The 26,133-nt window shown below is 42.5% G+C and overlaps 1 protein-coding gene across 5 annotated transcripts in view; it reads left to right on the top strand.

The window, feature by feature from the left end:
- The window catches only part of ADD3 (adducin 3), a 99,587-nt gene that overhangs the window by 44,014 nt on the left and 29,440 nt on the right, over positions 1-26,133 (top strand). Inside the window, exon 1 of one of the 5 annotated variants that reach the window (XM_048060466.2) lies at positions 10,172-10,245. The exons of 3 other annotated variants lie outside the window; for them this stretch is intronic. The gene's annotated coding sequence lies outside the window, so the exon portion shown is untranslated. Of the gene's footprint in view, positions 1-10,171; positions 10,246-24,553; positions 24,807-26,133 lie in introns of those variants that run through there. One more of the 5 variants, XM_013174540.3, reaches the window with a different exon arrangement.

The following is a 26,133-nucleotide window of genomic DNA, read 5'->3' as shown; positions in this document are numbered from 1 at the left end:
CAGAGGTGACTGTTGATAGACAGCTTCTGGATGTTGAAGAAAGCTTCAAGGTGAAACAGGGGATTTGTTTCAGTAATGACTTACACTTCTAATTCCGTACAATGGAAAATACTAGTATTGCAGTACCTATCGCTCACTCAGAACAAAGAGGGCCAAAAGGGTGCTTTGGGGTGCAGCTGGTCAAAGAACCTGCAGGACGGGGAGCAGTTTGATCTGATTCTGTGTGCATGGGCTGTGATTTCAAGTGCTTGGTATCACATATCCGTGGCTGTAATATACTGTAATTCAGGATCTTTTCAGAAATAGCCAGAAAGTTCATTATGGTAGAGTTCTTAATTTAGGAAAAAAAAAAAAGTGCTAGATAAAAATGAGAGAGCTGGTTTTTTTAGGAAATCGAAGCTCGCAGGTAGTAAAGCAGCTCGTGAAAGACTGCATATTAGAGCTTGGATAAAATACATGCCATATATCAAATATGCCGTATTCCAATTTTTTCTGCTCTTGCCACTTTTTATTTGTAAGAGGCAAGGATGGTTTTATAGCAGAGTTAAGGAATCTATTAGAAACAAGGAGACATCTTTCAAAAGCTGAAGCTGTGTTCAAACAAAGAAAATAAAAAGGAAAAAAAATACCCTCTCTCAAATTAAATTTTAAAGTATAATGAGGCTGGCCAAAAGATATTCTGAGAAACAATTCACTAAAGACATGAGAGCCTATGATAAATCATTTATATTGAATCATTTCAGATACTTGCAGGAAATTGAAGTCCTGCCAGACAGACTGGAGAGCTGATGGATGACCCAAGTGTGAAAGGAGCGCCCAGAGCAGATAAGGCTCAGAATGAAAGCTGGGTGATTTGTATGCAAGCTGACTTCCCTGAGAAGTCTTCATGCAGGAACTTTACGGTTGAATCTTGAGAATTGGTTTCATACCGAAAAGTTGATAGAAGACACTTTTAGAATCTTAAAAAAAAAAAAAAAAAAAAAAAAAAAAAAAAAAAAGTAAGTAGCTAGTTGCCCAGTAGCAGATATTTGCCCAAGAGATTGTAAGGTAACTGCAAGTGAAAATGCTGATCTAGCAACTGTGATCCATTGCTTAAAGCTACCTAGGATCAGAGGTATGAAAATAGACAAACACAATTTCAGTATCTTAAAAGCATTCCAGAAATAGTCAGGGTACCACAGACCAGCGAGTCTATACAGGTGAGTTGGTATGTATCATTACAAATAAATAAACCCCACGGAATCGGTAAATATGTGGGCATATATCATGTATCGTGTGGTTTGGGAAAAGTGAACGTGTACGCTTCAAATAGGTTGATGCTCTTCAGTCTTATGGCGGACGTGCAATTTGCTGGTTCTTGTCTGCCCCTTCAGTTTGTAGAATTGAAACTGCCAGTATCATAAAATGCAAAAAAGCAATTATTTATTCTACAATCATGTGCCTTTGTGAGGAACGTACATACTTAATAACCAGAAGTTTAATGCCATACCACAGTGTAACTTTGTGTAAAACCCGTGAATGTTAATGAATAATTAGATCATAAGAAGTAGTGGACTGAAATCAACGGTATTGTATTGAGTACATTAAATATCCTATATGTGGTCAAAATCTGTGACTGCAAACCTACATTTAGATGTGAATGTTTGCTCAGCTTTGGTCAAGTCCTGACCACAAGGTGTAGGTAAAACTTGCTTTGTGGTGAGTGGTGGATGGGGCATGGTCAGCAGAGTCCTACGAAATCTGCCAAGTCTGAAATTTCTGCTGTCTTCATATGTGATTGGCATGAGTCAGGCTGGATGCCTGTGGCTTTTTTTAAATGGTACTGCTGATCTTGCTTCTTGGTAAGAGGATACGTAATGAATAAGGTATAGTGTCTTCCTTGTTTCTGGTACAAGAGTTAAAGAAAAAAATTTCTTGGGACTAATTCTGGCTTTGTGCTAGCTGTTCTATGGGTGCAGCCTCTTTGAGATGTCTAACTTTGTGTGTAGACTGAAAGCATTTTTTTATGTTAAAAAATTTGTAATAGATTTAAACATCATTTTTTTTCCTGCTTCACTGTATGTATATGAATTCATGATCTGAAAGAGAAAGTAGACATTTAATGAACTTTACATTTTCTGCAAAAGAGAAAAATACCTGATGAAAAGGAAGATATACTTGATACACTTGTTTTGATGACATCTCCATTGAAAAAGTAAACAGTTGCACAAAGCAATAAGGCTGTCTGCTGTGAGGATTTTTTTTCAGCTGCTTACCACCCTGAGCAGGAAGGATTTGCATTTCGACCGTATATAAAGTTGCTGATGATCTGTGGATATATGAAAAGATAAGTGACTGAAAAAAAAAGCCCTGAACATTGATCTTTGTAAAATTTTAATACGATAACAATGGTGAAATAGTTTTGAAGTAAAACAGGTTTACTAGACCAGAAAAAAAGGCCTTCTCCTGCATCTCTCAGCTATGTACCAGTTTTGTACCAAGGAATCATAAAATGGGGAAAAGTCACAAAAGAGGTCAGGTTCCTTCCACTGAAACATTTTCTTTGACAAAATCTGTTTTCTGTAGGCCGTTGGGAGATGCATATGCAGATACGTTTATTCTAGTCTTTTTAAAACCTAAAACATCAAGTTTGCGCTGTTGTTTTCTTGCACGCGTTGTGTCATATGGAAGAAAGCATATGCTTGTAGGTGGGTGCTGCTAAACCTGCATGCTTCAGAAAAGTATTCAGAAACCCGTTCATCTTCACCATCATTTATAATGTTCCATGCTTGCCATTAATCATACCAGTTCAACCCCAAAATATCTAGCTGTGGTATAAGGGGGCTGGGTTTAAATTAGCCTTTACCAAACAGTGTAACAGGATGTTTGTAATGGGATGATGGATGTGTGGGTTTTGTTTTTGCTTTAACTCAGCTTTCACCATGGACTTCTAAAGGATTTCTGATAGAAAGCATCACTTCGCTTATTTACATGTCATACTAACAGTGCAATATAAAGAATTTAATACCTTGTTGAGGTCCAGAAGTGTGAGCTGTTTAATGCATTTGCTAACTCTTTGGCTCATTTATCCTCTCATGACAGCAATAACAAAATACGGAAATTTTGGTTTTCAAGATGTACATTAGCTTCAAGCATTTATGGGGAGCAAGGGGGAAAGTGTTATAGTTGCTTTAAAAATCTTTTATGGAGCTTGTTAAGCACCATTTCCTCTTAAGGTTATTTGCTATATAGTAGTCTTCATGGAAATACATCTTCCTAATCAAGTAAACCTGTATTTTGATCACAAAATACAATAAAATGTAAATTACTATCTTTCCCATTCCTCCTCCTGTCGCCATTCCTCCTGCTCTCTTCCCTGCATGTTGACATCTTTGGCGATTTATATATTTCAGGGAATCAGATGTATTTTCGCTTAGCGCTTGTTATGTTAGCAGCTCCTGCACTTGATATTCTGCAAGCTTGTTTGTGCTGGTGACATTTTCTCGCAGCATATTTTAGCTGTACGTCCACATTCGCACCACCGTTGCCAGATCTTGCTGTTTGCTTGGTAGCTGCTCTGCGCTCGTTTCGTACTGCTCTGTGTCGCAGTGCAGAAAATCAGTATGTAATACAGCTTCTGGAGGGGATCGATACCTCTGAAGTTAGCGAGAAGCCTGGAAAAACACACGCCGAAGTGTGCTGCCTGCGCTGCCGTGTGAATTGCAATAATTTACTGAGTAGGTTCTTGTTTTAAAATCCACCATTTGTCATTTTTCTCCCTCGGTATTTAAAATAACGAAGCGATCTCTTCTTGGTGTGTATTTCCTCAGTCTTGCACGTACCCTGCTAGTGTGGCAGAGCAGCGTTTGTCTTGCATAACTGAAGATGTCTGCAATATGGATGTCTACTTGTGAATTATGTGCTTCTGTTGTGATGCATGTCTAGTCAGTACAGGCAGCGAAGTCTAGCAAATTATCCACTTCAGCCTAGAGGGAGGCTTCAGACAATGAATTCAAATGTTTGTAAACATCTGAGCTTAAGCAAAAGAACCCCCCTCTAGGACCTAATGGATTTGTGGACACGAGTTGAACATGGAAATGTTATTTTTCTGTAGCTCATGCATCATGTGAACGAGGAATGAGAACTCTGTTACTTTAGGAGCGAGGAATTTTCCTTTCAGACTGGGAACTTAAAGTCCGTGGGCATCTTTGTTTCTGGTTTAAATTCGAGAGAGAAAACCTTGAATCGTCCCAGGTGACTCACGGGCTGTTTACCCATCAAGTGTGTAGGGGGGTAACTCACCTGGACTCCTCTGGCAGGTTCAGGTGGGTGCTCCTTATCCTCAGCCGCCGTGCAATGTGTTTCTGGGTGCCATCGAGCACTTTCCTATTTCAGTAGGGCATGTTGCACACATCGTCTGCCCGTTTGTGTGGGCGCCTTCTCAGCATGAGTAATAATACTAGCTGCCTCACGCCGTGGCTGTCTGTGGAAGCTGTGGGTTCTCTAAACACCTTTCACAACCTTTCCCTGGTAAATGCTCGGTGTGTAGCGCATCTGAGAGCTGCACACCTCTTCAAACCCCGCTGCTGCAGTCACCCGTGGCTGTTTTGGGATGTGACTGGTGTGCAGGCTTGGAGCCTGCTCTGCATCTGCATTCAGCCCTAGTCACCGCAGCCCGAAGCATCACACCTCAGTTTAAATGCTAAATCCCACAGAACTGAAGAATTGTGGCATTAATTTATGAGAGGCATTTTACGTGATTTTAAGCAATGCCTGGGTCCTGGGCAGGTGTGCTGCATGGGGAAGAATTATGCTCTATATAAGAAAAAGAAGAGTAGTCTGTGAGTGGTCCTGTTGGGTTAACCTGTTGGCATGTGTACACCTGCAGGGTTCATTTGGGCTATTTTTATCTGTAGTACTCAGCTGAGCTTCACTGATGCAGTGACATTTACTCTTGTCCTTCTTGACGTGTCAATATTTTTGTAGCCTTCTGTCAAAATATCACTGTAAAACTGAGCTTGAGAAACAGTCCTGAAATTGGTGAGTATTGATCTAATGAACACTCTAGTAAGCATGGGTGAGGTGGGCATCACTTCTGGGCTGTGTGATTTCCTAAGAGGCACCTGTCACTGTCACCACCCCCTACTTTACTGAAGTGCCTTGGAGCTTGAGGTAGGTCTAAAAAGCCTTTACTCCCTGTGAGATTTTTAAATTAACAACTTCACTGTCTGTTTTGCTGTTTTGAGTTTTGCCTTGTATTGCCCAGTAGTCAATATAATATAAAATAATTATGATAAATTATTATTTATCATTTGTATTGCAGCAGCTATGAAAGGAGCTAACTTACAGAGCTGGCATTATACCCTGGAGTTCCTGGGACTGCGCGGTGTGAGTGCTGCTGCATCCCCCTCCTTCCCCCCATGCCTTCCTTCCTGCTGTAAAACTGGATTGAAAGTATAAAGAAGCTTTTTGCGTGTGTTTCTCCTACATGAGAAACTCAGATTTTGCTGTGGCAGACAGAGAACAACGTAGGAAACCATCCCTCAAAGGATTTGCCCAGTGTTGAGCAGCTAGAATTGAAATTACAGGACGATTTATGAGAGCTGATCGTGCTTTCAGTAAGCAGTGTAACTACTGCAAAAGTATAGTGAGATTACCGGCAATGTAAAGTGTGCTGTACTTCTGTTTAAAAACAGTTTGCTGTTTCTGTGTACCCATCAGCAAGCCATTCGTTCCAAGGAAGTAAAAAGAGAAGGTATTTTGAACAATGCATGCAATACTGCTCTCCAGTCAACCACAGAATTTGGATTTACTTTCCTTGGAAAACTCTAAATTGCTGCAATCCTCTGTTTTTGTAGTTTCCCACTGATAACGCTGAGTGCTTGTGTAGGTGTTGCAGAGATTATACAATCTTCCTGAAGCATACGTCTAAACTTCACAGATTGGTATTTAAAGAGGCAGTGTTGAAATATTTCATCATTGTTACTTGCTAAAAGAATATTGTTCTCATGCTTGTTTCTCATGCTTGTTTTTCTTCTCAGAAAGAGCAGTTGGAGCGAGTTGCCCAGGGAGGTGGTGGTGTCACCGTCCCTGGGGGTGTTCAAGGGAAGGTTGGATGTAGTGCTGAGGGACATGGTTTAGTGGGTGACATCGGTGGTAGGGGGATGGTTGGACCAGATGATCTTGGAGGGCTTTTCCAACCTTAATAATTCTGTGATTCTGTAATTCTATATGGACGCTGGGTCCCAGTCCTGCTGCTCCAGTGTTGTTTTTCTTCCCACACGCTGGTACCCAAGCTGGTACTTTTAGCAAACGAAATTTATTCAGTGAGATGGGCAAGATAGCTCTTCCTGGTGCCTTTTTGCAGAGGGATAGCCCTCCGATAGTTACTTCTTACCTAAACACTGGTTCTGAAAATTGCCGAAGGTTTGGTGTTTTCTTACTGGTGTTCTTCTGAGCAGCTGTGCAGTTTGAGAAGTTGTCCCTGCCTGATAGATCCAGCAAGCCAAACAGTGACCTGCTGTTACTAACAAGCAAAGAGCTGTTGAGCAGGTGGTGTTGGAGCTGAAGAAAAAGCCAGTAATGTATATTAAGAGTCTGCTGTGTGTGGCTTTACCCAGCGATAAGGAATCCAGAGGAAAGATTTGGAGTTTCTGAATGGGGGTTGACTTCAGTTAAGGGAGGAAAAAATGTATTGTTTTATTCTTTTGTTTGGATTGCTTTGTTTGCTTGTTTGTTTAAATGTGTTAGAGGAAGCAGATAAAACTGCCTGTAGCCTTGTGAATTTATTCCAGAGTGGGATCAAATTTCCTGGCGCTTGGTGGAGCGGGGTCTGTGGGTGTTACTGGTACCATCCTCTTCTCTCGTACTCTGTGCCTTTCCTGCAATCCCCGGGAGGTGAGGGGATTATATTCAGAGGAAAGACTAAAGGTGTGTCCCACCTCATTCTCGCCAGCAAGAGGTGGCCGTGGCCATCCCGTTCCCTGTGCCCTGCTTCTTGTCCTGCACGCTGGCCTGGATTTTGCCTGGATTTTGCCCCTCCAGCCCTGCAGGGCCCTCTCTGCAGTGGGGCAGGGAGAGGAAACGGGCCAATTCCTCCCTGCGCAAGCAGCTGGGCAGCGGTGGCTGGAATTAATTGCTGATCTACACTGCCCATGTTTTTCTTCTCTTGTCACTTCCTTTGCAGCTGTGACAGGGCAGGTTTTCAGGCTTTGAAAACAGCATAGACCTTCTCAGCGGTAGTGATGCAGAGGTGCTGAAATACATGTGCTTATTTGGGTTTGCATGTGAAATAAAGCATCTCCTAAGCACTAACAGCCAATGCTGCTAACGTCAGTATCCAGATTCTGACTGTACCTTCCAAAAGTCATCTCTGACTTAGGGTTTCCAGTTTGAGAAGTTCCTCAAGGGAGATTTGGCCTTCTGAATGCAACACGCAATATTTTTCAGAAATTAAGTTGCTTCAAGGAGTCTTCAGTTGAGCGCTGAGAGTAATGAGTTCTGAAAATGTTTGTCTTCCATCTTTGGAAGTCATGTCTTTGGTGTAATAGCTCCAAGGCTATCACACCAAATGGACTGACACTGCTGTATCCAAATGCGAAACATTCAAACTGCTAAAAGTCATGTTGTAGGCCAGCAGTTATGGGAAATTTATCATGGTGTTGGAAAATATGTGCGTTATCAACAGCGCTGCACATCTGCCTCGAGGCTTCCCCCAGACCATAAAAACTCAAAAACAAACCACCCATCACAAATCACAAAATGCTGTCAAAAGTAGGTTCTGAACATGAGAGATGTCAGGAGCTGCCACTTGCTGGTTTTAGTTTTAGAATCAGTGGAAAAACGTGTAATATCTACCATTGAAGATAATATTTTGCTAGCTTCCACCCTGCAAATCCCACAGATATTTTTCCTCTTGTTTATTAAAGTGTTCTAAATGCATTTGTTTTATGGAAATTGTTAGGCCTCCCCTATTAGCAAGCTTATGCTGGCATGCTGTTTACCCAAGAGAACATCTCTAAGCTGTAGTAACAAAACCACTTTTGCCTAAACTACAACCTTCCTAGGGATTTTGCTGATACATAAAATCACATATTGTAAATTTATAGAGTGTGAGATGTATAGAATGAATTATTTATTTAAACAAATGCTAGAGAAAGTGGTTTTGTTTTTTTTTTTTTGTTTTTTTTTTTTTGTTTTTTAGACCTGGTCGCAATAATTAAATAAATGAAGTTGTACAAATACACTGAAAATGTCCTCACAAGCTTGTGTTGTGCAATTACTCCTATCACAAGATGAGTATTTAAAAGGTCCTGAACCATTATTTGTGGTAAGAAATACTGTGCAGGGTGAGGAAGGGATGACAGACCAAGATCTTAAAAATAAAATAAATAAAAAGTTACACAACTCTCGTGAGGAGGCAGGCTTCCAGTCACAGTACCCACATCTGCCAAACTTGCAGAGGCTTTGGGGAGACCTGGGGGACTGCACTTGGAACAAATACAGAGCTGTGTGCCTTACTTTAGCCTCTCGTGCAAGAGATAGCTGCTGCTAACACTGTGCATGGAGATGACAAACCCAGCCTGGCTCACACGACAGGCAGGAGTTGGGCTGTAGTAACTCGATTGTAAATCCGAGCCCAAGAGTCAAGCGTGCTCAAGCCATGGTTGCTACTTCAAAGAGTAAAGGGTGGGTCTTACAAAGTCTTCTGGTCTGTATAGCTACACAAGTTAACTGCTGTGAAAGTCATATATTATGCCTATATATGTATATATTCGTATGCTCATATTTTATTTTAAATATACACATAGCATAGGCACCCTGTCCTCTCTCTGTCATACTGAGCACTTTTTTGGCAGGTAACAGAAGTTATGGAAACAATTAAAATTCCTCTGCAACATTGGATTGCTTACTTGTTTGGAAGAGTGGGTGGTGTTGGGGTGGGGGGAAAAAAGACAGATCTGTACTTCAAAACAAAAGCGTGAAAGTGTTCTGAACTGTTTTTACCAGGAGGTCTTCTCTCAGTTTGTGTTTTGACAGAAAGGCTTGAGTATCAGGAACACAGCTCTGGGTTTTGTACTGTGGTGTGTCTGAATGATAAATATTTAAGAAATCATAGAGCTGCAGTTGTTTTTATGGCCAGTACTGTGTCTGTATCTACTTCAAGGCACTGAGCAATGTATGAAAACAGTGCTGTTAGCTTCCCCCCCAGTGCAAGGGGCTGTTAAAACAAGGGATAGGAGCAGGTTGGTTTCTGCTCTGGCTTCGTGCCCTGTCTTTCCTAATGTACTTTAATCTCGTCCCTGTCTGACTGAGATTAAAAGTGGCAAAAAGCAGTTTTAAGAACAGAGAGAGTAGGTGGGCAGTGTAATATTATCCTGTTGGGAACATCTCGATTCGGAGAGTCTGCGGCTGCATTTGCCTGTGGGTTACGTGACAGGTCAGTGGCGTGATGGACTTTGCAAACCTGCGAGTGGGTTCGTGTTTGTGAATCCTGCAGCTGCGGTTTTTCTCCACCCTTTTCTCATGAATAAACTTGAACACTCCTTAGGGGAAGGTTTCTCTGGAGTTGCCACATCCGATGGTATCTTTTCAAACAGTGGTCACTGTCTGTTGGCATTTCTGCGGTGATGGGGAGGGGTAGTGCAGCCTGCCTCCGTGCAGGGAGAAGCAGCATCAGCGAGGAGTCACGGTGCTGTGACAAGAGCAAACCACACCAAATCTAACACTGTTGTCAGGAGGAGCCTGTGGGTTTGGTTCTCAACACCCGTATTTGTTTGGTTTGCTTTTATTTTTTTGCCAGCCAGTGACTGTGAGGTGAGAAGTGTTTAGTCAGTCACAGTGAAATACTCCCTGAAAAGATTTTCATCTTACCAGCAACTCCATATCCCAAAGTGCTTGCAAGTTCGTTGTCTTAACCAACCACCTGACTTGCCACATGAAGTTGTTATGTGCAATTAATAAATGTTTTGGATTGTTCTGCATGCAACTTGCACGCCATGGTTGGCCGATCAAATACATGACTTAGCAGTGCTGGAGCTCGAGACATCGTTGCGTGAACTTTGTGTAAGAGTGGGTTCATTCAATAAAAAATAAAAGGAGCATTTAAAGAGCCTTTTATTCCTGTCATAAAGATGCTTTGTGCTATTGCTGTTGTGTATTTGACAGAACAGTCGGGGATGGATGCTGAAGAAAATTGTCATGTATTTTGATTATCTTCTATTTCAAACTTCTGTGATTTTTGTCTTCAGAGTAGCGTCATGGCTGGTGAGTTACAATTTTTGTGTTTTGAGTGCGGTTTTCCAGTGCAATTGGTATCTGTGTAGTCCCTAAGTCAGCTGTTCCCTGCTTGCCTCAGTTGTTCTGCATTTGTTTGTTTTGGTTAGTTGGTTTTTGATGAACATGGGATTTAGTTTTGCTTCTGTTTAAGTGGAACAGAGTGCCAGCTTTGAGAGGACTGGCTGCTGGATTTCAAGTGTATGCTGTGACCGTGTCAAGCATAGGACTGATCTTGCTGTGGCACAATATCATAGTTTGCTGTACTGGCCTTACAGATTTCAGTTTTAATTCAATAGAATAAAACAAATGTTTCTGTATGGCTGAGCACAAATAAGTAATTTTGATTTAATTTGCAAGATGCGTTTTAATATATGGTTCTAAAATACAGCACGGTACTGGTCATGCAGCTACAGCAACTGTTGCACTCTATTTCCATATCTCGGTTTATTATATCAAAGCAGTTCAGCTTCTGTGAGTATACGTGCTAATGGGCTTTTATCATGTGTATAAGTAGTAGCAAACAAGATATTCTTCTGTATCAGCCATTGCAGTAAGAGATAGTCTATTCTCTCAGAAAGCTATAGGAGAATGTCTGAAACAGCGTTCATTAATGTATACTATAATAGCATTGAATGTCTTAGATTATGTCAAGTAGATTTCTTATGATAAGCACATCATGAAATATGTTCATTTTGCCTATCAAATTGGATTTTTGGGAGGGGGGAGGGAAGAAAAGCCCTCAAGCATTTTGAAATTCATAAACATGAGCTGTGGAGAAAAGACTAAGAAAAAACTTCTATTAGATGCTTAAATATGCTTTCGACATCCAGAATTAAGTCTTTTTAATGCAGCTTTGAGATGCGCAGTACTAATCTCAGAGTTTTCTGTGGACATGTAGAGCTTAGCTGAAGCATGGGATGCTCAGCTCTGGCACTAGTTGTTTTTTTTGCATTGTTTCCACATTCTGGCACTCCACTCCGTTTCCTCGCCTCGCTGAGCACTGCGAGGGACATAAATTGACATAACTAGATTTCTCTGACTGGTGCAGGGGAAGCGGCCTGAAAGATAAACTTTAACCTATCATCCTGTCAACAAATTTACATTGTTGTGGGAGTAAGGATTTACGTACTGTATAGTCAAAAATAGTATACAGGGACAATGCATTAAGATTAAAATAAACAAAAAGTGCGTGTTTGAAGTTGTATTTTTCAGCCTAAAAATGAGCTAAGTATTCCACTATCTGATTTGCTTGTCCATAATTTTGTCAAAAGAAAAGTTCTGAACGTTTTCTCCATCCTGAGGTGAAAAGCTCTGAACTACAACAAGAGATGAAAAAAATCATGGGAAAGTTATGAAAGAATTTGATCTGTCACTATGATTTTGTGACAGCCAACCCTTTCTTAGCAGCCTGTACTGTGTTTTAGGCATGCCACGGTTTAGTTGTGCAGTCCTGGGAAATTAATCTCTTATTGAATGCTCTCTTCCTTTATTAAGGCTAATGGGAGTCATGTGTTTATGTCAGCGGGAAAGCAGACCCTTAAAAATCTTTCTGGCAGATTTGGTAGAAACAGAGCTCACGTTCATTATTGCTTTGTTCTGGGCAATCGAAGGTCTCATTAGCGGGATGTTAATTAAGTTCAGAGCACTTCTTTATTGGGCGAGAGGATATGGTTGAAAATATTAAATGAGAGACTTCTCGATTTTATCATTTCCTGTATGGTTGGATTAATTTCTCTGTCTATTGTGTCCTTTCTCCTGTGCTTAAATATTGTCTGTAATCATCTCCTGTGGTTAAATATCACCTGCAGTGGCTGTTACCCATAACCTGGTGCTGACAGAGGTAGCAGCAGAAGCTAGGCTGGGGGGCAATGGGATGGGTCGGGGTGGACCCCAGCAGGTCCCATCCAGCTCCTGCTGAGGAATAAACGCGACTTTAAACAAATCCACTGGAAATGGCCCTTGGGCAGCAAAGCAGGAGAGCATGGGCCAAGCAGGCCTACACGTGGTCAGCTCTCCCCCAGCACTAAGAGCAATGGGGCAGCCGGGTGGGCCTACCCCCCGCAAAGCCCAGCCCTGGACCCGTGACACACGGTGGGAAGGCTTTTCCCCTCCGGAAACACTGCTTTTTGGTGTTTTATCTCACTGAGGCAACCGCAAGCGAACAATGGGCTGTTAAAGCAGGGGAACAGCGAGAGCTCTGCGGCTAACCCAATATTTACTTTGTTCCGCAGGCGGTGCTGCAGGGAGACGCGGGCCGGGCCGCAGAAGTAACGTGGTAGCTGGCCTGCGGGACTGAGTCGGGCTGGGGCGCAAGACAGGAGGGTGGTGGCGGTGTCAGCTTTGGGAGCTTCCTGCCGGGGCTTCCTGTTGTAAAGGGACAAAAATAAATGGAGAAATCAAGGGTGTTGACATAGCAAGAGCGTGGTTTTTCTTCCCGGTACAAATTCTGTCATATTCCTTCTGCAGCACTCACCACAAAACTATTACTGCATTGATTGTTGTCATTGGGACTGTAATAGTGTCTGAAAATGGCTTAATCACTGAAGTGCCTGTTTACAAACAAGAAGGTGTTGACCTTTCCTGTTTTATTTGGGATCGAACAGTCAGGCTTTCACCTCGCCGCACAGACTGCAGGCTCGCTGTTCTCCTCAATGTAGTCTTTGGAGCCATCGTCCTGCCTCAGACTGGGCACATCTGTAAGTAATTTGATAAATTGCACCACTGATATCTCAGAGATCAGAGAGTCAAACTTGCTCTGCTGTGAATTTGCTCAGTTTCAGAGAAATGAGAATACAGGGGAATGCTTCAGTCTACAAACAAGGTACTGTCCGGCTGTGTGCACAGACTGGGTCTCTTGAAGGTGCACTTGTAATTCACTTTATTAGATACGCTGTTATCTCAAGTGTTGGTTAAAATGTTAAATTGTGGGGGAGATGTACATTTTGAGGAAGTTCACAAGGGACACAACACTCAGATGTTTTGACAGTAGCTCCTCCTTTATAAAACGGAAACAAGTTTTCTTGATCCCTCAGCCTTCACTCAGACACACACCCTTAACTACCAAAACCAGAAACCAGTCCTCCTGTTGAGTTTCTTTCTTTCCTGGATAAAATTTTTCTGCCTCCACTTAAGCAGAAGGAGCCCATGCAGTACCTGAGCAGTTCATCTGTCTGGACACGGTCCTGGGCAACCTGCTCCAGGCTGAGCAGGAGGGTTGGACCAGACAGCCTCCAGAGGTCCCTGCCAACCTCAGCTATTCTGTGATTCTGAGTGTTATGTAGGTCAGTTGGTGTGTCCATTACAAAAAATAACAAGCGATGAAACTTGTTTTCCCTTCTGCACCAGTATACTTGTGGCGTCCTGAGATTATTTTTTTAATTTGCTTTTCTCAAGGTATTTAATAATGAGGAATTGTGGCATTCGCTTTGGGCATTTGCCTACTCATTATGTAAATATATTCCCCGGTGCCCTGACTTGGAGCCTGCTGGAAGTCTCCCAGCCAGTGCCCTGGTTTTACAGCTTTTGGGTTGCATCCGAGGGTCCAGTCCTGGGGACTTGGCCATCAGTTTGATGGGGGCAAAGCACGCTCTTGATGTGGGAAGAGACATTTTAAAAGATATGATGTACACCTCTTTTTTTCAGATGGGGAAAAACAAGCTATGGCAGCAGCTGTACCATGTGAGAGAGTGTGTCATGAGCCTGCTGGGCAAAGGCATAGTGAGGGGCATTATTTCACTGGGAGGTTGGCACTGGCCATGGCCCTCCGGAATGGTCACAAAGGATTTTCTGTTCGGCATCTAACGCAGCAAGAACATTCATATGTTTGCAGAGGGTTTCCGTGGAAACCGTGTAAACTGTGATGCTAGCACACAGAGGCAAAGGTTATACTATTGTAGAGGCCCTTTTGTATTCTTCTTAATGTTTCAGAGCAGCTATATTTCTTAACTGATACTCTGAGCACACATTTTGTTCAGATTTTTTTTGTTGACTGAGCATTTGTCATAGCTGTACTGAGGAGGTCAGATGAGCTGCAAGAATAACAATGAATATGTTATTTTTTAAAACGTAGAACCTCTTGAATATATGATTTGAATTGATTTGTCTTTTTGTTAGTGATAACAATGCAATGGGAAATGAAAGAACAGGGCATAGAAGAAAAAAAAAATCAAGCTATTCTACTAATACAGTTCCCAGTTCTGTTAAGTGCTTTTTTCGTTCAGGTACAACCAACACTCTGAGGTCATTGTTCACTGGCACTTGGGGAATTCTGAATGCTTGTCTTCTCTCTGAAGTGTGAACCTCTGCTATTTATAGATACCAGTTGTAACACTGTTTAGTATGCTTTGATGGCTCATGCTGTCTTTATACTACATATTTAAATTTTCAAACATATCTATTGCATTGTTTGTCACATTTCAGGAAATACTACCACCAAGGGCGCAAATGCTGTTTGTTGTTAAAGGAAACATGATTATCCAAGTACACGTTGGACTGTCCCTGTCTGCAAAATTGTGTTTGCTATCCTCCTTTATAGGTTAAGCTTAATTTTAATGGGAGTTGTTGGTTGGGTTTTTTGTTGGTTTTTTTTTTTTTTGACTGAACTAAGTTCTGCACTTGTGTCTGGGCTCACACTGCATGTCAGCAAGAGCTCCAGCTCACTTGGTGCTCTAAGAAATTGAGGTCTTCTGTGATCACACTGTGTACGTATTCATTCCAGCCATGTAGCTATCTGAACCTGTTGGTTACTTTAAGCCAAACTTGGTACATGTTGGTAGAAAATAATTCTCTAATGCATTACAAAAATTGATACCTGTTTAGAAGAGAAGGCTGTGGGATTTTGATGCTTAGGTTGCAATGAGGTGTAAGTTGCTCATTCCATCTGATTATAGGTCAGTGACCAAAAAAAAAAATCAGTCCAGTAAAAGTGGACGCACTTAATCAAACTCATGATCAAATTTTCAGAACAAAGAGACAATTTCAATTTAAAGTGTTTTATATTTTATTGCAAAATGCGCAAAACAACTTAGGAGTACACATAATGCAGGCAAGTAACCTAAAGGCATTGATTGCATTTCCAAACAACATAGTTTTGAGAACGGTCACTATTGTGCTGTCACAATAAATGAGGCAGCACTTGGTAATTACTTTTCCTTGTGTATGTCCCGTACATGGATGAAAATAATACTGTGACAGCTGCCTGAGAGCAGTTACTGTTGTGGGCAGTGGTTTCTGCCACAGAGTGAGAGGGTGCAATGTGCTGTTAGCTCACGAGAGCTGTTGGGCACACTGGGCTCCTTGCTGCCCCATCACAGGGTGGATTTGTTTGTTTATTTACTTATTGTTCTCTATCACGTGCTTTGTTATTTTAGGTATCATATTTATAATTATTAAAAGCTTTGTATCCAATGTCTCATTAATGTGACAGTTGAGAATAACTTCAAAAAAATTAAAAAAAAAAAATTGACCACTTGGAATAGTTCCACCCATTTTAGTTTTTGAGAAACCACAGGTCTTGTTGCTCAAAATCACCGGATTACAAACACCACTTTCAATGTGACATGAAAACGAACACAGGATACACGTAATGAAAACCTGTCTTCAAGTTTCATATTGTGTAATTGCTCTGAATGAGGGGCAGGGGTTGTGCACCAGGTAGGAGTGTTTTTCATTATGAATCCCAGCATTCTGAGCTGGAAGCCAGAAGTCACAGGAAACAGTCTGTTCATTCAGCACAGAACTTCGCATACTTTCCTTCACCTCTTTCTAACTGCTCTGCAGTGCTAACTCTGATCCGTTTTGATCATTTATTACAGGGAGAACATAATGCTGATGAGGCAGGCAGAATTCAAACTCCCATAGCTATGTGCTACAGAATTAAAAAGAACCTACAGTAACTCACAAATGGTATCTTAAATACTTACTCTAATGCACACTGAAAGTAAGTGCCACCCAGTAATTAGGACGAAAAACAGAAATCCTGCTACATCACTGCCTCAAATAATTCAACAATTTAGCAAGCTAGAAGAATACATCTTTATTAAGGGGGAAAAAAAGTCTAAATACTTCCCAACTCCAAAAGAAGCATCCTCTGTTATCCCTCCAGAAGCCTTTGAGACCAGACTAGGGGGACCAGATTCCTCCTCAGCCTCCTCTTTCCCTTTTTGGAGCGGGAGATGTGTTCCAGCACAGATGCGGTGCTTGCTGCAGAGCCGGAGCCCGCTGGTGCGGTGCCGTCCCACACAGCATTCCTGCATGTCTGTGGATGCTGTCGTGAATGCAGCCTTTGGCAGGCATCTAATCACCTATTATTCAGCACTGTATTAATCAGCTTTCATGGTGTTTTTTTGGCATGGTCATACGTTACTACAGAGGTCTCTAATTACTTGATGAAAATTAAAGCAGTATTAGGTTTTTACAGATGTTGAAAACAACCCAAAACATAAGTGACCAAAATAACTGAAAGCCATAGAAAAGATGTTTACTTTCACTCTTCCAGCAGATGTAATATATGTATTCTGTGTAGCCTCTGACATTTTTGTATCATCAATAATTTTCTTATGGCGTAAGCTGAAATACCATGTTTACCTAGGATGATTTCCATGAGTTAAGTAGTGTAAAAAAAAAAAAAAAAGCATTGCCAAAGGTAAAATTAGTGTCATTTTTACAGTAATTTTGATTAAATTGTAAATCAGTTGCTTTTGATTCATGACGATATAACTGAGAGAAGTACTTGCCCCCACATCTCTCCGCACTCACAGATTCTGAGCTCCCAGCCAGTGGGTTACGTGCCTGTTCCTGGCTTTCAGTGCAAACATAAGCAACTTTAATTGCAAGCAGGCAAATATCGTTTTTAGTGGGTATACAAACGAGCTTAGAAAATTCAAATAAAACAACTTTTATGCTATTTTATGAATTCTGTCATAATCATTGACACATTATCTTGAAATCGTTGTATCTGACAGATCCATCTGATGTATTTGTTGATTAAGAATATTCTTAAAATTATAAACAAAGAAAAATAGGAGTCAAAAATGGAAGAATTGCTTGGGGAAGGAATAGCAGGAACGCCTGCCATGCTGGGTATGTGGTCACTTAGAGGCTGCACACGCTGATCCAAAATCATGACCTGGGTCTTAGCGACTGGCCGTGAGTTGCGTCTGCTGCAGCTCATTCTAGGAGCCTGCCTTGTTTTTCCTCTTACAGAAATTGTAGAAAAGCTTTTCTTCACTTGCATGGCAGTGTTTTGGTAGAAAGTACGTGTCCTGTGGAGCTGCTTGCTGGTGCCGCCTTGGCTGTTAGGAAATTCTGTCACTTGTGCCTTGGACTGGCTGACCATTAGACATGAAAATCGGCCAATTTTCTTCACATTTCATGCAGCTGCTTAGGTGAAAGAGAATATAGTGTAAATCTCCAGCAGGTTTTGATGTCAGGCTGCGTTCTAGAAACAACCACTGCAGGTGTTTGCATGTACCCAGGATTGTGGACAGTATGCAGGGTGCATCCGTGCTGGGATACTGGAGTAGTTTGCGGAGCATCTTCTTTTATTATCCAGACTTCCAATGCTTGCAGGTGATGATGGAAAAGGAGTGATGAACATAAATAATTGCTTGCTTGAACTGGAAAATAATAGCAGCCCAATTATGAAGTATTTATACATTCTGCTTTTGACATCTTAAAAACTACTTTCTATGCGCTTAGCACTGACTCACCGTACCCCTCGCTGTGCGTCCTACCGAGGCGTTTGTCAATAAATCCTCAGCACTTGTTCAGGGGTGTGCTGGCTGCTGCGCTGGGCACATCTGCTTCTCTGCTCAGCGCTGTGGCTAAGTCCAAAATGACCATTTGACTTCAGACTGGCTGCCTTGAAATCCAGTTGAGTAATTTTCCATTCCTGAAGGTATATAAGACCTTTGCCTCTCTAAATTCAATTTGCTTTTCTAGTGCTGTTAGCAGAAGGTGCCAGAGACAAGAAACAGGTCAAATGCAGGCCAAGTCAATTGAGATTAATGCGCATATTTATGTAGGTAAGACTTTGACTGCAGTAGAAACTTGGATTTACTAGTCAAGTATTTTTTAATTATTTTGAAGCAAGCTAAAGACAGTATTAGAAATGTGAGTAAACACAGAAAAAAGCATTAGTGCACCACCATTAATCTAGGGATTTCCCAGGGAAGGATAATTAAAGCAAGATGCTTTGAACTCTGGTAATTAAGTATAGCTGTCTTTTGAACTTTCATAAAGGAGGTCCTGGCTGCCCTCTGAACCTCCATGTGGCCCTTCTCTGCTCCGTACTTTCCCCTGCCTTCCTCTCCCAAATTGTTCTTAGCCCTGATGTGTTCATGTATCCAGTTCAGACCCTTGCTTCGTGGACAGATGTGCTGGGGTGGCATTTGGAGAGCTGAAACGCGCGAGTTGGGAAGGGTAGGATCGCCTCGAGCCAGCCAAGAAAATATGAAAAATGGTAGCATAAGGTGTGCATATCAAGTTAAGTCCTCTGCAGATGAGAATTTTGCATGTATTTGGCAACCTTAATTAAATGCTGCTTTCTTCTTGTTATGTTTTAACACGCATTAGCATTTAATTTATGGTTGCAAATGGACCAAGAAGGGGAAAATTTGTCCAATATGTTGAGGCAAAACTTATTCCAGTAATGAAAAGAAAAAGCAAGATCCTTCTGAGACTGAATGGAGTGAGAAAAGCCACTGTCAGCATAATTTGTAGTAATAGTGTACTATGGGATTTGGGTTGGTTTTGTTTTGTTTTCTCCATGCCATCCAGTGGATGATAGAGGCTGTTAAAGTCCTACTAACAGTACCTTCTCTACACCTCAGTTCATAGATGTCTTTGGGTGAGCATTTACTAGAGTAAATCTCTAGCTTTATTCTCAAGGTGCCTGTTTTTCTTTTTCCATTCTTCTCCCAGTGGTCAGTGGCAACGCGCCTGCTGCACAGTCAGGCCTGGGGTTGGTGCCATCGTTTGTTTCATACTTTCATTGATTCCTAAAATTACTGTTTTTAAACTATAATTAAAAATCTGTGATCGTTCCCTCTATACCTGTTCATCGCGCGTGAAATAAGTATATGCAGTTGCGTTATCTAAAACGTACTTAATTTTTGGTTATTACTATCATAAATCAGCTTTTTTTAAAGTGACATTGTTTTCTGTGTAACATGAAATATCCATACGGGTCAGTAAAGTGTCGAAATTCCTTTTTTTGAGGAGTTAGTCAACTTTTACATGGCTAAGCTGGGATCAGTGAATTAATATGGATTATGTTGCTGCTGCATGTTTAAAATTTATAGTAGAGTGATTCAGAGATCCTGAGGTGAACTTGGGGGAATCACGCAGGGCGTGGTGCGTAACATAAATAAAGATACAATTTGTCCCGAAGACTTTATGATCGAAGGCCTGGCACGATTTCATCTTTTCTTCACGTCTCCGATTACGAATGTCCCCGCCGGGATCAGCTGTTGGCCGGGCTTCCCCTTCCTCGCTGAGGAGTTCGGAGGGCGGTGAGCTGCAGCGTGGCGTGCTCGGTCCGCGGCCCTCGGGTCCTTGCCGAGCTGTCGGCCTGCTCGCTGCTGAGGGGAAGGGTCAGGACGTGGCGTGAAGAGGAGGAATCCAGTGGTTTGGGCTATAAAAAGGTCTGGCTGAGTGCTGCCGTACCCAGGATGGGCTGCTGGTGTAAACACGTGTGAAATCCAGCAGTTGCCACGTGTCCGTCATCTGGGTCGCCCACCGTCACAGCCTCTGGCCTCCTTCAGGCCCGGGAGGCAGCTGCTTTGGCCGTGACGCTTCTCAGGAAAATCAAACTGTCATAAATCAAGGCTTCTGATGTGCCCTGGGATCGATAAGATTCCTCTCGGCTACCTGATGTCACACGTTGTACCAGCGAGCAGGGAGGGCTCTCAGGGATTGCCAGAGTAGCCCCTGTGGCTCCAAACGCTGCTTTCCAGGTTGGGATTTAAAAAAAAAAAAAATCTGCATCAAACTTCGTTCTTCTGTCCGTAACGCTGCATAGGTCTGCGTGAAGAGTGAAATTGTTTTCTTCCTGCATCAGTGCCGCTCAGAGGAAGCCCCAGAAAACAGTCACCAGAGGAAGTTGCAAGAGTGGGAGGGGAAGGGTGTTGCAAAATGCAAAAGGTTTCGGCTGCAATCAGCTTTTCCAATTAAATGTTGTTGTGTGTTTTTTTTCTCACAGATAAGTTTTTAGTTTTTATTGTAGAGGAACCTAGGTTCCATCTTTTCCAAAGGATTTAGGGAGCTTTTTCAGCCATTGCTTGTGTATGTGTGTGGGTTATGTGTTCACGTACTTTCACAGCTTAGTACGGATAAGCACTACCAGAACATAATCTTTTAATTTAGCGCTCTGTTGCCTACTGACCCGTGAAATATTTTAGGTAACTTAACCACAAGTGATTATGTAGATAAGCAGAGATAAGTCTTTAAGAAAAAAATAGCTTTTTATTGTGTTTTAATGTTTTGGAAAACACTACCCATTTTTTTCATTACCCAAGCCCCACCTTTCTTTAAAACAGTATCAATTTTAAAATACAATCTTTTTTTTCCACCTGTGTTGTACTTTGTTCCTCTTTGCTGACTGTTGTTTTCGAAACCTCATTCAGTTTGTAGCATGAATATAAGCTAGGTCATGAGAACCAAAAATCGAAACTGCTTTGGTGCTGCAGTGCTTGTGTTGCCAAGGTTTCATCAGAATCCTTAAAACCAAAAAAAGAAATGCAATTATTCTTGTTGAAAATAGGTATTTCTGTCTTCTGTCTATGTTTATGGTTTTAAAATTAAATGGAAATGCACACTTGGGGTTAAAGCTCCCTGACATTACTCTGAGGGGTTTTTGTCCCCTGAGGTAAGGTCAAACACCAGTAATGTGATCTCTGCTCTGTAAGTTGACTTGTATCCCGTGCTGGTGCTCTGAAGTGCTAGCTAGCCTCGGAAGCGGATAAAGGAAGGCTTTTACACCCAACTAATAAGTACTGAGATTCTTTGTAATATGTAAATATTTGCTAATCACATTTATGACTTGCTGTGGTAGGGGCGTTGTTAATGTAAGTGATTAAATGGGGATGAACAGTTCATTCTTTGGGATGCGTAAGCTCCGTGGTGGCACTGGGAGAGGGCTCGTGCTTCTGTCTCCAGCTGGGAGCCAGCGCTGCTGCTGGCATCGCTGTGCTGTGTGCTGCTCTGCGGGGGGCCCTCTGCCTGCAGATCCTCTGTAGCAGCCCTCAACACCATGAGGAAACGCGTTATTAGAAAGCGTGCAACTCGATGGGCTGGAAGTCTGCTCTGCTGCTGTGGTCCTCGCCCAGTCCTCTTGGGCAGCGGGGCTGGGAGGATGCTTTCTGTGCGCAGCGGTTGGGTTTTTGCCCTGGATCAAAGTGGGAACAGGCAGAAGAATGTAGAAGAGGAAGAAGAAATTAACTTCAGTTCCATCCTTGTTGTTCAGCGCAGCCGTGCTTTGTGAGAGCAGCTTTTTGCATGTGCCACAGGGAGAGGTCTTCCCCCTAGCAGCTCCTGTAGGTCTCCTTCCCTGTGCCGCAGTGAGGACGCCTCTCCAGGAGAGGTGTCTTGCCACGCCATAAAAACAGGCGGTTTGAGCTCGGTATTCAGGTGCTTTTGGGTGAACCCTTACATCTGTATGTGGGTTTTGGTGCTAATACAGAAAAACAATGTAAACCAAGACAGACTTGAGCACTCATTGCAGAGTTCAGTTTTACTGTGCTTTTTGTGAACTTCATGGTATAGAGGGTGGAAGAGAAACAGAGGAAAAGTGGGTGTGAGGTAGGACTGACATGCTTTTCAAGTCTAGTAAGTACAGAAGCTAATTACTGCTTAACAAATGGTTTAATTTATTAGCCAGTCTGGTGCTTTTACTCAGTTTAAGGAGGTGATTTTTTTAAATTGCCTCAGAAATAGCCTGCATGCACAGACTCTGTACCATTTCGTAGGACCAGTCACCCTGTGTACCCAGGCAGAGGTGGCAGCTCTCAGGCGCTCCAAGTGCACTTCAATGTCATTTCTAAATATATGCATGTGTTTGCATATGTAAATAAGACTTACATCCAAGCAAAACGTAACTCACCTCTAAATTAAAACTCTGTCTGGTGAATTGCAGTGTACTGGGTACTTATTAAAAATATGCAACTACAAAAGAAATAGGAATAGCAAAAGAAAATTTGCTTTTAAAGGAACAAGTATGGGGACAGGGAAACAACGAACCGACTTGGTATCTGTGGGTGACCGACCTTCTCTTAAAGTGAGGTTTTAGGGACGCAATTTGCGTGTGTGTGTAAAGAGCAGTGTAATCTCAGTGCTCCTGCTGTCTGCACGGCCGTAGCACCATGCTGGTGCAAGCAAGCAAGAGGATGGAGCGAGGCATGGAAGCCCTGTGGTGTGTGAGCACACTCCTCTGCGGCTGTTGGTGCTCTTTGTAGTCCTGCCACCCAGAACAGGAGCTCACCACGGGCTCTCCATCTTTAAAAGCTGTCGCACAACAGTGAAAGGATACCCGAATGCGTATGACTAAAGTAGTTTGTGTCTGCAAGGTTAAGTACAAAAGTTCAGTTCTGAGACTTAACACATGCAAGTAGCATTTATGGCCATGTGGCAGAGCATATTGTATGCGTCAAACCCTCATTCTAGGCTTTTTTCTTTTTTCTTTTTTCTTTTTTTTTTTCCCCACTCCAGCTCGATCTGAAAAACACTGGCAGGCTGTCGGAGAGCATGGCAGTGCAGCCCGCAGCAGGCCGGTGCTGCTTCTGGGGCATGGGGTGGGCACATAGTAGGTCACCGTCCCCACCTCAGCAAGGCTCACGTCCTCGGGTGAAGGTGCCGTCCTCGTGTTTTGGGTGGATATCAGCAGCCCATGATGCCATCTCACTTTTTAGCAGTGGAGAAGAAACTGGCTATGTGGTTCAGCTCCAGCTCGCACTGAGCAAAGCATGAGTTGAACTGCTTGCATATTCATGTTGACTTTAGTGTTGCACCATATGAGCGTGCAAAAATGATGCTATAGCTTTAGTACAGAAACAAAAAATGGGTTCAGATACACTTAAATTCGTACTTCTCAGGAAAAATATCCTGCCGCCACATAGTCTCCTTAATGTGGTGTCTGAAAGGAGATGATGACTATTTCATTAGCTTACTCTGTTCAAAAGCAGAAAGACTTAAATTAAGTGCATGGCAGTGGATTAGCATATTTGGTTTGTAACCAGTTTGGGCTGTAGTATGACGGATCATTGTGTCTGCCCTCTGCTGGCAGGAGTAGTTTGAGGCATCCCCGTATCATCACCAGCTCCGTACCAGAACAGCATGGGTAGCTGTGCAGTGAGCTGGCCGGGGGGCTGACACAGCCAAAAATAACAGCCATTTAAAAACAAAAGTTCAGGCTGACCAAAAAAAAAATAAACCCAAACGTAAAATCAGCAGATGAGTAGTTTCTCCCACCCATCCTACTTCACAAGCTGGCACGAACGTGAAGAGGTGACAGAGGCAGAAGGACTGGATGGCTGGGAGGGTTGGTGGGAGGTGTGACTGCTTTTTTTTTTTCCTAATGCAAATACTATCTTGTGTCAACGTAAGGGTGTAATTTGACAGTTTGACTTCCTTGAGTACCTGTGTACAGAATCACTGTATATTAGTAAAACCAGTTAATTTTGAACAAATGCTAACTACCTAGTCTAGTACAAGTATTTTCAGTTCCGCAAGTTATGTTTAGAAGATGCTAGTGTATGAATGTACATCGTATTCTTCTTACTGATGTGTGAAGTGAGACTGATAAATGAAATCCAAGCCGCTTGTAACGTAAGAGGGAATGTAATCTGTCAATTTATTGTCAGATATTTATGGCATTTGATGTCCTGATCAAAAGAATAAAAAAAAAAAAAAAGAGAGAGGGAAAATAAATGAGTTTTGAGGTGTTATCCAAGAATTTTCTTGTCCTAGAACAGATGTGATTGCTCAATAATATATCACTACTAAAACTTATAGGAGAGAGGATTGCAAGTTGAATTCCTAATGCTAAAAGATAGCGACAGTGACCTTAGTCTCTGTCCATATTCCCCTACCTGTTTTCCTGTCCTTCTTAACCATTCTTTCATATTCCTTAAGCGTGTTTCCTTCTGCCATCTCGCTTGTGTAGCTGACAGCGTTGGCGAGAGCCAAGTCTTTGATTCAGACTGGAACCTGCCTGTTTCACAGGGAGGCTGGAACCGAGATCAAGAGACATCCAGCTTGCTTCCAACAAGTCTCCTGGCAGACAAGATACCGGAGGGGGGGAAGAAAGAGCAGACTGTTCCTTAAAAGCAAGCAGGCGAGAAGTAGCAAGAGCAGAATAACACAATGTGCCTTAAAAGAAGCGCTCGGATGCGGTCTCGTCTAGCTTGAGAGCTCAGACCCGAAATCAGCCATAGAGGCTAATTATGCGGTGCACACACCCTTGGTTTACGGTGCTGGAAACTCTAACAGATGGATTGCACTGTGTAGAGAAAATGGGGATGGCTGAAACCCACCATAAAAAGTCAGAATAAAAGGTAGGTTAATGAGTTGTTGCTAGGCGATCTAATCATTTGCTCCCTTTTCTGTTGCTGAATTTCTCTTATGGTGGTATTTATTCATAAGTGTGCTCCGTATGTTGTGAAGGATACATTAAGTCAGTGCTTTCTGGGGTGTTCTTTGGCAAGAAATTTTCCTTGTCTTTGGTTTCTTTCTTGCTCTTGGGTTTTGTTTTTTTTTTTTTTTTTTTCCCTCCAGTACTCTGTGTTTCTGTGACCTCATTATTATTTTTGAGCTGCTTCTGTGATTTGACATTGAAAACAGTTATTCCAGCAAAAGCAGCACAGCGTGTTACTCAGACATTACGAAGTGTCAGATGGGCACGATCAGGACTTAATCTTGCAGCCTACAAGGCCTGGTTCCAAGTTATCGCAATTAATTGGAAACTTTTATTACATAAAACCAAGTAGAGCTGCATATCCTCCTGACAAAGGTGCCGTGCTCTGCTTCGTGTCGCCCAGTTACAGGTACAAAATACAGAACAGAAAGAGGCCAAAGCGACGAGCCGTGTGAGGGCATCAGAGGGAGGCGGCACAAGGCTGACTTTCTGCTGCCGCAGTGTCAGAGGTCAGTTCGGCAGTAAGTGGGGGAAGCAGGGTGACGTTAGCGAGTGCCCCGCAGCTGGGGCTTTCAGGTCTCTTTGTTTTACAGCTCCCTTAAAAGTATTTTCAGCGGAGATGGGGACTCCTATATAAAAAAAAAGCTTGAGCACGCTGACTTGCTTTTCAGGGTTTCTCTTGCCCCCCATCAGAGGAGCTGAACCACAGGTGCCAAAACTGCTCCTCTGCGTGCTTTGAGTCTATTTGGCACGATGGCTTAGCAAGTTAGGCCAAAATGTGGGCTGAGATGTGCGTCTCCGCTGAGCAGGAGTGATCATGTCAGCAGGACATCAGATCCCAGGTCAGGTTCGATTTCTGTGTGTATGTGTGTCCCTTCTGACCAGTCTACGTTTAGCCTCTGGTTGCTGCAGGGGCATGAGGTCTCTCGTTCCTACCTGCATCTCAGGCTCTGTGACCACAGATTTCCCAGATATAAACAGTATAGCACGCATAGGAAACGTTACTGCTCAGGAAGGTCGCTCTCTCTGTAATTCAGAAGCACCACTGGAAGGGGTGGAAGCCCAAAGCAGCCTTGCAGCAAAACTGATTTCCTCCTAGGTAAAAGAATGGCCCCAGAAAATAAAAGTGGTGAATAGAGAGTGATAATTCTCTGTCACAACTCATAGACTTCAACTTCTGGATTTTCTGGGATTATCTTGCTTCTGTGTCGTTGCCAGTCCTATGCTGAGAAGGAGGTACAGATTCT

Source organism: Anser cygnoides, chromosome 7 (assembly GCF_040182565.1).
Source record: "Anser cygnoides isolate HZ-2024a breed goose chromosome 7, Taihu_goose_T2T_genome, whole genome shotgun sequence".
Classification (NCBI taxonomy): domain Eukaryota; kingdom Metazoa; phylum Chordata; class Aves; order Anseriformes; family Anatidae; genus Anser; species Anser cygnoides.
Note: the sequence above shows the minus strand (reverse complement) of the source record. Positions and strands in the feature narration are given on the sequence as shown.